Source organism: Choloepus didactylus, chromosome 1 (genome assembly GCF_015220235.1).
Source record: "Choloepus didactylus isolate mChoDid1 chromosome 1, mChoDid1.pri, whole genome shotgun sequence".
Lineage (NCBI taxonomy): Eukaryota > Metazoa > Chordata > Mammalia > Pilosa > Megalonychidae > Choloepus > Choloepus didactylus.
The window spans coordinates 78,263,131-78,274,124 of record NC_051307.1 but is presented as its reverse complement, the minus strand read 5'-3'; the positions used below and the strand labels follow the sequence as shown (position 1 = coordinate 78,274,124).

At 36.2% G+C, this 10,994-nt stretch overlaps 1 pseudogene; it reads right to left on the bottom strand.

Annotated features, from left to right (window-relative positions):
• Positions 1-3,799: 3,799 nt before the first annotated feature.
• LOC119533510 lies at positions 3,800-4,743 on the bottom strand (annotated as a pseudogene).
• Between the last annotated feature and the right edge of the window lie 6,251 nt (positions 4,744-10,994).

Sequence of the window (10,994 nt, the reverse complement as noted above, 5' to 3'; positions counted from 1 at the left end):
ACATTCTATTGGTTACACCAGTCAGCCCTATTCAGTGTAGGAAGGGACTCTGCAGGGACATAAACACCATGAGGAGAGGATCATGGGAGGATGACCATCATACTAAGCAAAAATAGAACTTTGGGAATTATCTAGTTAATTTCATAATCAAGGTGGAAAGTCAGATAGATCTGGTATCCATATGATTCTGGATTATGTAGACACAAATTTGAAATAAGGTAATCATAATTATTTGCCTTGAAGGCAAAAATCTTTGTTAAATATGTTAAATTCACAATGATTTTAAAAACTCAGAAATTCAAAGTCTCACAAAATAGAGTCAAGAATTTTTTTTCAACTGAAGCCAATTTAGAATTTCTTCATCAAAAGATGCTTCCTGTTACCCTTCCAAAGTTGTCAAAATGAAATGAGAAATTAGAACATTAAGAGGCTTTGCTCTTCTTGGAGCATTATTTGGCTGGAGTGCTACCTTACTGGAAAGTTCTAAAATTATTTTTAAATGTTAGATTCCTTTTGTCTGGAATTATGATCAGCAGTGCAGTTTTGGACACATGGTAAAAGATAAAGACCATTACTCTTCGTGCTTCAGGACAAGTCTTGGCCTTTTCTTGTTTGACTCTCGTGACCTTGACTCACTCTCTTTTCACTTTACTGCTCTCACAAGATCAGTTGGGAAAGGGGGAGAATTTTGATGTATTACTCTTTCTCTGTGCCCTTAGTGAAAATATTTGTATATATGTCTCTTTGGGTTTAAACTGTTTTTGCATCTAAGATGAAAGAGAGAGAGAGAGAGAAAGAGAGAGAGAGAGAGAGAAAGAAAGAGAAAGCAAGAGAAAGCAAGAAAGCAAGCAAGAGAGAAAGAAAGGAAGGAAAGAGGGGAGAGGGAGGAAGGGAGGAAGAGAGGAAGGAAGGAAGGAAGGAAAAAAGGAAGGGAGGAAGGAAGGAAGGAAAAAAGAAAACAAACTTTCCAACAACCAACTTCTCAGGGGACAGAGAATGGGTAATCACCCTAAAGAAGTGAGAGGAGTTATAATCTAATCCTGGAAGGACTGGGGAATTTACTGAGCTCAATGGTATGCCAATCATTTCAGCACTGCAAAGGGGCTATAAACCAGAGGTGAGCCTTAGGCTGGAAACAGGACCATAATGCTGGTGGTTATAGAGTGCCAGGAGACACCCTTGAACCAAGAGAATGAACATTTGGCTGGAACCTTTATAAGCTGCATGCTGGACCAGCTCTTACTACCTGATGAGATTGTTAAATAGCTGATTGTTAAAGCACTTGGAATAGGTCATGATGGAAGTATAAAAAACGTGCTTCAAGTTAGGGATCCCCTTCCACCCCTGTGCCAAAGAGCCAGGTCACCAGCATACCACTGTACCTGTAGGAAGTTCATAATGCAGATTCCCTGAGAAGTGGTACTGTGATTTAGAGTTTACAACAGTTAAGGTGTAGATGGGAAAAGTGAGCTTCACCTGGAGATAAAGTAGGTTGGGCCAACTGAAGGCAATGGACACAGGACAGAGAATTGGTCCAAAGAGACATTCCAGGGTTAGAGTTATGGAAACTTTTAAGAAAAGTAAGAAAGGTAACTGTAGATTAGAGTGGGATGATCTACAGCCTACATGAGGAATTGAGGGTTTATTTAGGAAAGGACTTCAGGAGTCAACACTTAAAGAGACACTTGCTTTACATACCTTAGTCATTCTATCAATATGATGAGGCAGGTAGGCATTATTGTTTTTATTTTTATTTTAGAATCAAGAAAATTGAAGCTCCAACTATAAAATAGTGCAGCCAGGGCTCTAATTCAGGGTTTTCCCATGTTACTGTAATATCCTTTTAGAAAGTTGGGAAGGGGAAGGGGACATAGAAGAGAAAGAGGAAGAAGAAGAAGTGCAGTTGTTCTGAACAAGAAATCTCCAGAAGGTGCAGAAAGATGTCTGTGAAGTTACTGCAGAAAGACATGAAGTTCGGAGTAGGAATATCTGATTTGAAGGAAACTTCCTCACCCAGAGAAGGTGAGGAAGTCTGACCTGACAAAGCAGTTTTGTATCTAAAATTCTGCTACAGAGCCAGGAAAATGTCTGCATGTATAGGATAACTCCCCTGCAGTCTTGTAAGGGGTTCAAGGAGTGTTTTCATAAATTAGGCCAAGGCCACCAAATATTGTTGACAGGTCCATCAAACTATTCTACAGCCCTTTGAAGGGCCCAAAGGTGAGGAATTGTCTTTGGATTGGGACTGACTGAAGGAGGAATGCGTGCTCCCCTTCAACTTCACTTTACTTCTATTATGGTTTTTTTTTTTTTTTTCCAAGTGTCATTTTAAAATTTAATTGAATTGTTAACAATTTTGAAGCTAAATGTAGTTTGCTTGTTTTATTAGAAAAATACTCAGGCATGGTCTACAATCATTGGTCAATTAAAACGACTTACAAGAACATGAAGTAATGAAATAAAAATACAGATACAGACTATATATCTGAAACACTTCTATTTGGCAATTTCATAACAAATCAAAGTTAAAAGACAAAGGCAGATTACTTTGTAGATACAGAATAAGCAATTGATGAAGTGCTTAAGCAAAACAAAAAAAAAACACACTGCTTTTCTTTTCATTTTAAAAATAAAATCACATTTGCTACAGATCATATGGTTACTCTATTAAACATTCCAGAATGTCTTATAGTAGCAGTGCTTTTATTTGTACTTCATTTAATTTTATATGACTCATTTCATGTATATAGATAGCTTTTTAACCCATTGTATGAATAGTCTTTCATAATTTTTATTTAAAAAAATTTTTTTAAAGCAATGAGAAATGATTTATGCATCATGGAACCCTTCCCATTTTGGGGAAGGCTTAATTCTATATTCTTGTCTATTCTTTCTTTAAAAAAAATCTAGTGTAAAAATTGCTGGTTTTTATATTTACTATGGTAAAGTAAAAACTCCTCAATCAGGAGTACTGTCTGCAGTTTAACTGCACAAAATCACATACTTTACAATATGTCCTTCCAACAGTAAGGAAATAATTGATTTCATGGTCACTGTCAGAAATGAGTGCTGTAATTCGATTATGGGTACAGGTCCTCCCTCAAAGACTTTCTGGAAAGATGTTCAATGTATTTTTTTCTTATCGATATTAACAGTAGTACATAGTCCCTTAAGTCTGCAAAAGAAAGTGCTTTATTAACAATTCCTCTGGCAGCACTAGTGAATTACAATATCCTTCAATATTATTTCTACGATAATAGATACATTTTAACTTTCATGCTTCTAGAAAAACATCTACAGTACATTTCATAATATAAAAATATATTACAAATATAAATATATATTACAATATATAAATATATATTACATAACATAAAAATATATTACAAATCTGCTGAATTATTTACAGGCAATGTTCTATTACCTCTATGCAACAGTTCTTGATACAATACTAACAAGTTACACATATTTCCATTTTTGTAAGTTTAAAAAAACCCATATGGCTTCTTGCTAACCAAGCAAGAAAGCGATTTTATTTTCCTTTTCAAAAACCAACTTTGGTGTATAAAGGATTCAGTTTGAAGATACTTTAAAAAAATACAGTTTTTCTTACATTAAGAAAAAACTCAAAAAACCAAATGCTTTCCTCAGGAAAAAAAAAAGAGTCTTATATAGGTTAAAATGAAAATATGAGGATTATTCAAATCATTTGATGTAGAGATTTTTCAAAAACCTTTAACAGATTAATTACACAGGTAAATATTAACATACCATACTCCATAAGAAAACCCTAGTCCTGAAAAGGGAGCCACCAGACATACTGCAACACTCTTAACACTAATTTTCAGCCCTAATTTGATAGACGAATTTTTAGTTGATGGTAAATGTCATTCACTGTTTGCTTAAATACAAATTGAACACTTTTCGTAGAGTTCTCTTCAACCTCTTCTGCGGCATTGTTCTGTATATGTTTGGGTCCAAAAGCAAGGCAGTATCTTTGGGTAGTTTTGATAAATGAACTACTTTAGTTTTTAATTGATGTCGTTCACTTTCATTCACCCATACATCAGGCAGAATGTCTTCGGGCATCCAATGAAGCAAAAGTTTAATCTTTCCAGAGTCCACTTTTCTCTTAGCTATTACAGTACTATGAAAAACAACACTGTGTCCCTTCCCTAAACTTTGTGAGCTGAGAGGTTAACACATATGGCCCGATGTCTTATCGCATCCAGTTTCATGCATCGAAGCAATCATGTGGTCGTGGTAATGAACATCGTCTTTTGTTCTTAATTTCCTTCCTTTTGTTCATTCCCAGCTTTAGAAGGAGATTCTTCTTTGGCGTTTGGCTGGCTAGAGACCTTTGAGTTCTGCTGACTGAAGTGTGTGGGTACATGGTGAAGCTAGCCCTCCCTGAGAAGCAAAGGCTGGCATTGCAACCACCAACAACGCGCTTGAAAGGTTTATCTCCTCTGTGTGTCAGCATATGCCTCTGTAACCAACTTTGACTGGTTGATGGAGTTTTGTATACTTTACAATCTTTCCATAAGGAAATACCCCGCCTCGCTGATCATATACATGTGTGGAACTGATGTGATCTGCCAGATCTGGGCTAGAGTTGAAGCGAGCCTGGCACTGGTCCCAACAACATTACAGCAATAATTTTGCTTGAAGAAGTAGTGCTCCTTGTCCATTCATCATTGCTGGAGTTGAACGCCCACTGGAAATGTGCTGGTCTACATTCATATAGTACTGCTTGTGCTTCACTGAAGAACGGCCGATGGCATCCGGAAAACCTCTGTTAGCTGGGAATGCACGTGGTTGGCATCTGCTTGCTCCCAGTTGCGTTTCAAAATGGCATTCTCCAAAGCATCAGCTTCAATGGCCGTCTCAAAAATGTTTCTCTAAGCTGCAGCCTAAGGCTGGTATCTCTGTACATAGCGAACAGACATCGAGGAAAGAGATGTATTTGCTCTCCAAGATTATGTGCTCTTGGAGGGCAGGAACTTGGCCTTTTTTTTTTGATATGCGACTTGACAGCATGATATTTGGAGGAGAATAAAACTATTTTTCAAATAGATGTGTTCATCAAATATCTAGAGTCTCTGCTACAAATGAAATTGGCTTCAAGTTCCCTAATCTACCTCTAAGGTCTCATTGCACAACATAGGTTTTAGATCTTGGGCTATTCAAGACATGTGTTCTGATCTGTTATTTATAGCAAATCAAAATGGAAAATACAACCAAAAACTTAAAGAATTTTCCTAAGGACAACAAATGGAACAAACACAGTCTGTGAGGATGGCTGACCCAAGGGGACATAGAAATAGTCAGGCCATGTGACTCTTGACACTTTAGTGGTCTCTTTCCTTCCTGCTATGTAAGTTACCCTACAGAAGATCTGAGACTTTGCATTAATGTCTGTTAGAACTTCAGGCACTGTGTAGTGATTTTTCCCCCCATTCTGGCTCAAAATCCAGAGAATGTTGGGGCAAGAAAAACCTCCTCTCTTTCTTTCCAAGAACAGCTGTAGCTCTTCTGAAGTTTGTGTCACAGGTGAAAACTTCTTGTTCTTTTCCCAGCTAGAGAAAAGTTCTGTGATCAGGTGAAAACCTGAGTTTGAAAGAGCCCAGTGAAAGGAAGAACTTGGAAGATCCTGAATCAGCTTTTGCTCCAGAGGAGGCCTAGCAATAGTTACCATGGCTTTTTCCATATTTGCCCATCTTTTCTTATAGACAACGACACCATCCATAAAGTACTTGAGACACCCAATAGGTGGACAGTAGATAAACAGAATATATTATTGTAACTCATGGTGTTTTTATTCCGTTTGCCTGTCTCACAGAGCCAGTGAAAACATATAAAACATCCTGGAGCTTGAACTTCTATGTATCCAGCCTCATCTTAAACAAGAACTTTATGTCATGAATTAAGAGAATGGGACATTTTTCAAAGTCTGACAGTGAGTTGTAAATTCTTTTTCCCTTCCAGGTAATTGATAGGAATATAATCACAAGGAATTGTTTATCAAATACTGCCATTATGGAAAGCCTACCTGGTTCTTTCTAGATCCTCACCTGAAGGCCTGCAGATTTGTAGTCTAGTACCAGTCTATAAATACTTAGCTTTCTCATTCTTTCTTAGCTTGCTCCTATGTAAAATGAAGAGTTTAGTTGAGATAATTCTTACCAAAGTTACTTTCCCTCTAAGATCTTAGGCTTCTGTGGTACCTGAATATAATTGCAGAACTTAGGGTAGAAGAAAAAGCACCAGAACCAAAGATCTTGGTTTTAGAAATAAGGAGTAATATCTGTCATTTGGTACAGGTGTGATATGAAATTAGAATTTCTTTGTGTAAAGAATTTGCAAGTAAAAAAGTCTATATACAATAGGAAACAAGATAGTAAAACAGATTAAAAAGCTAGAGTGATTAAACAAATGTGGCATCTATGTTGGAAAAATATAAATAAATTATAAGAATAGAGTAGAGCCAAGAAAAGGCTTATATGTATTAACAGGTAGTTTTTTTTCCTTTTTTAAAAAAATTCAGTTTTATTGAGATATATTCACATATCATACAGTCATCCATGGTGTACTATTAACTGTTCACAGTAACAGGTAGTTTTTTTGAAAAGAAAACACAAATAACCAATATACTCATGAAAAGTTGGCCAATATCATTACTAATCAAGAAATATGAATTAAAACAGCAATGAGATAGCATTTTTACTCTTGATAAGCAAAAAATCGAAATATTTGATCTCTCAAGTGTTGGCAAAAATATGGGAAAGTGGACACCATTATACTGGTAGGGGTTTAAATTGGAGCAGGCATCTTGAGAAGTATTTTGGCAGTGATACAATTTTAAATGTGTATATCTGATGATATATCTATATATGTGCCCAAGGAGGCATGGAAAATACCTTCATTGCAGTAATACCTATGAGAGCAAAATATTTTAAATGACTCATCTGTAAATCAATATGTGAATGGTTAAACAAAAGATAGTATGTTCATACTATGGAGTATTATGCAACAATTAAAAAGAATGAGGTGGATATCTTTGTACTGACATGGAACTAGATACTATACACATTGTAAACTAAAAAGCTATTTATAAAATCATTTATATTATTTATGTACAAGCATATACTAACAAAACTATATTCTTATAAGTACATATATATATTAAAGAAAATCATAAAAAAAGATTTCTGGAAGGCTACACAATGGACTGATAATAGATGCCACCTTTAAGAAGGGGAGTGATGATGAGGGGGACTTAAACTTTATCTACAGGGTTTGAAGTTCTTTTTAGAGTAAGAATGTATTCATGTATTACTTGGAAATTAAAGATAGGGTTTTATTTTTCCAACAGTGGAAGAAGGTAAGATAAATAGATGAGCATTTTCTGTTCAACTAAACTAAAATATATCTTGAGTTATTTTCCTCTAGGCAATGTTGTATAAACTTCCACATATACTCTGTCTGGAATGCTCCCCAGTTCATTGGGTTTGAACACTTGAAGAGTTCAGGCTTTGTAAGCCTTATCCTTTGTGATTTACCTACCAGTGCAGCCAATTGGCTATAAAATTTGATTTCTGAATTGCACAGAAACTTACTCAGGCTCTGTTGAGAAAAGGTAGTTCTGGGATTTACGTTATTATGGAATCATTCCATCTTTTTGAAGTATAGGGTCACAGAAGGTGGTGGCATTTCTCCAGAGACAGATAATTACCTTAATCATTGCTGTTACTAGGGTCTGTTCCAGAATTGCTGTTTGCCTTTGAATATAAATTGCTCCTTCAGAGAAGACTGCAGAATTCCAGAACCTAGCTATAATTCTCCCACTGGATTTTAAAAAAGACTATCCATTCCATTGTAAATTCATAATCTGAGAAAACACAACTGCATGCCCTGCCAATGGTTGTTACTTTGAGAAACAGAAGGAATGCAGAATCTGAAGGTTGGAGGTACAGAGAGACAAACTTTGTCCCCTTCAACAATCCTAGAAAGTAGAGAGAGAAGATATTATTATGCCCCATATTGCATATTTAGAAAATAAGACACAGGAAGTTTGAGTAATTTATCCAAAGCCATTAAGCAAGTAGCAAGTATGTTTTAGTTTTTTTTCTCCTTGACTCAAAATCTAATACCTTTCCCACTCCATTCTGATCTGTAACATGTTGAAACTAGGATCTGAAATTTGAAGACATATGCCCAAGTTGATCTACTGAGTCAGCTAATATTCCATTGTTGAATGCTTGCTAAATATCAGGCTCTCTTCCAGATTCTTTCATTAAATCTCACCAGAACTCTGTGAGATATGTATTCTGATCCCTGCTTTACAAATGAAGCAATGGAGGCCTAGAAATTAATCAGTTTATTCATTCCACACCACCAGGAAGTGGTGGAATGAAAATTCAAACCTATGGCTTCTGTCTGAAGCAAGTGCTTTTACTATTAACATTGGAATTCTATTATTCCTAAGGAAAACCTCTCATCAGTAGAGGATGCAGTCTTTGACCAAGGTTTACCATCAAAAAGGCACATGCCCTTCAGTCTAGATTAACTGCCTTGTTGTAGGACACTTGTCAAGCAAATCAGTGTGGATTGGTGTTTTTTTTTTTTCTCTTTTCAATTTTTATTGGGATTGTTCAGATACCATACAATTACCCAAAGATCCAAAGTGTACAATTCGTTGCCCCTGGTACCCTCATACAGCTGTGCATCCATCACCACACTTAATTTTTGTTCATTTTTAGAAACTCCATACAAGAAATAAAGTGAAAGATGAAAAAAGAAAAAGAAAAAAAGAAAAGGAAACTCGAATCCTCCCATATCCCTAACCAATCCCCCTCAATTGTTGACTCGTAGTGTTGGTATAGTACATTTGTTACTGTTTATGAAAGAACGTTGAAATACTACTAACTGTAGTATATAGTTTGCAATAGGTATATATTTCTTCCTTATATGCCCCTCTATTATTAACTTCTAATTGTATTGTCATACATTTGTTCTGGTTCATGGAAGAGATTTCTAATATTTGTACAGTTAATCATGGACATTGCCCACCATAGGATTCAGTTTTATACATTCCTATCTTTTGACCTCCAACTTTCCTTCTGGTGACATATATGACTCTGAGCTTCCCGTTTCCACCTCATTCACGCACCATTCAGCACTGTTACTTATTCTCACATCTTGCTACCGGTTCATTTCCAAACATTTAAGTTCATCCTAGTTGAACATTCTGCTCATACTAAGCAACTGCTCCCCATTCTGAAGCCTCATCCGATATCTTGGTACCTTATATTTCATGTCTATGAGTTTATATATTATTATTAGTTCCTATCAGTAAGACCCTGCAATATTTGTCCTTATGTGTCTGGTTTATTTCACTTAGTATATTGCCCTCAAGGTTTTGTCATCAACCCATTGTTTTTTTTTTTTTTAAGATGGTTTTGTTCACACACCATACATTCCATCCTAAGTAAACAATCGATGGTTCTCTGTATGGTCATATATTTATGCATTCACTACCTTCACCATTATCTATATAAGGGCATCTACATTTCTTCCACAAGGCAGGAGGGAGAGTCAAAGAAGGTAGAGAGACAAAAGAAAGAGGAAAAAAAAATGACAGCTAGGAAGCAGCAAAAGGAAAAATAACCTTAAATCAAAGTAGAGTAAAGAGTCAGACAACACCACCAATGCCAAGCCTCCAACATGCCTCCCCTATCCCCCCCTCTTATCTGCATTTACCTTGGTATATTGCCTTTGTTACATTAAAGGAAGCATAATACAATGATTCTGTTAGTTACAGACTCTAGTTTACATTGATTGCACCCCTCCCAATGCCTCCCCATTTTTAATACCTTGCAAGATTGACATTTGCTTGTTCTCCCTCGTAAAAGAACATATTTGTACATTTTATCACAATTGTTGAACATGCTAGATTTCACCAAGTTACACAGTCCCATTCTTTATCTTTCCTCCTTTCTTCTGGTGTCTCACATGCTCCCAACGTTCCTCTCTCAACCTTATTCAGTTATCTTTGTTCAGTGTACTTACATTGCTGTGCTACCATCTCCCAAAATTGTGTTCCAAACCACACACTCCTGTATTCTCCTATCACTCTGTAGTGCTCCCTTTAGTATTTCCTGTAGGTCGGGTGTCTTGTTCACAAAGTCTCTCATTGCCTGTTTGTCAGAAAATACTTTGCGCTCCCCCTCATATTTGAAGGACAGCTTTGCTGGATATAGGATTCTTGGTTGGCGGTTTTTCTCTTTCAGTATCTTAAAGATATCACACCACTTCCTTCTTGCCTCCATGGTTTCTGCTGAGAGATCTGCACATAGTCTTATTAAGCTTCCTTTGTATGTGATGGATTGCTTTTCTCTTGCTGCTTTCAGGATTCTCTTTGTCTTTGACATTTGATAATCTGATTATTAAGTGTCTTGGCATAGGCCTATTCAGATATATTCTGTTTGGAGTACGCTGTGCTTCTTGGATCTGTAATTTTATGTCTTTCATAAGAGATGGGAAATTTTTATTGATTATTTCCTCTATTATTGCTTCTGCCCCTTTTCCCTTCTCTTCTCCTTCTGGGACACCAATGATACGTACATTCTTGTATTTTGTTTCATCTTTAAGTTCCCGGAGACCTTGCTCATATTTTTTCATTCTTTTCTCCATCTGCTCTTTTGCATGTAGGCTTTCAGGTGTTTTGTTCTCCAGTTCCTGAGTATTTTCTTCTGCCTCTTGAGATCTGCTGTTGTATGTTTCCATTGTGTCTTTCATCTCTTGTGTTGTGCCTTTCATTTCCATAGATTCTACTAGTTGTTTTTTGAACTTTTCCATTTCTGCCTTATGTATGACCAGTGTTTTCTTTACAGCCTCTGTCTCTTTTGCGAAATCTTCTCTAAACTTTTTGAATTGATTTAACATTAGTTGTTTAAATTCCTGTATCTCAGTTGAAGTGTATGTTTGTTCCT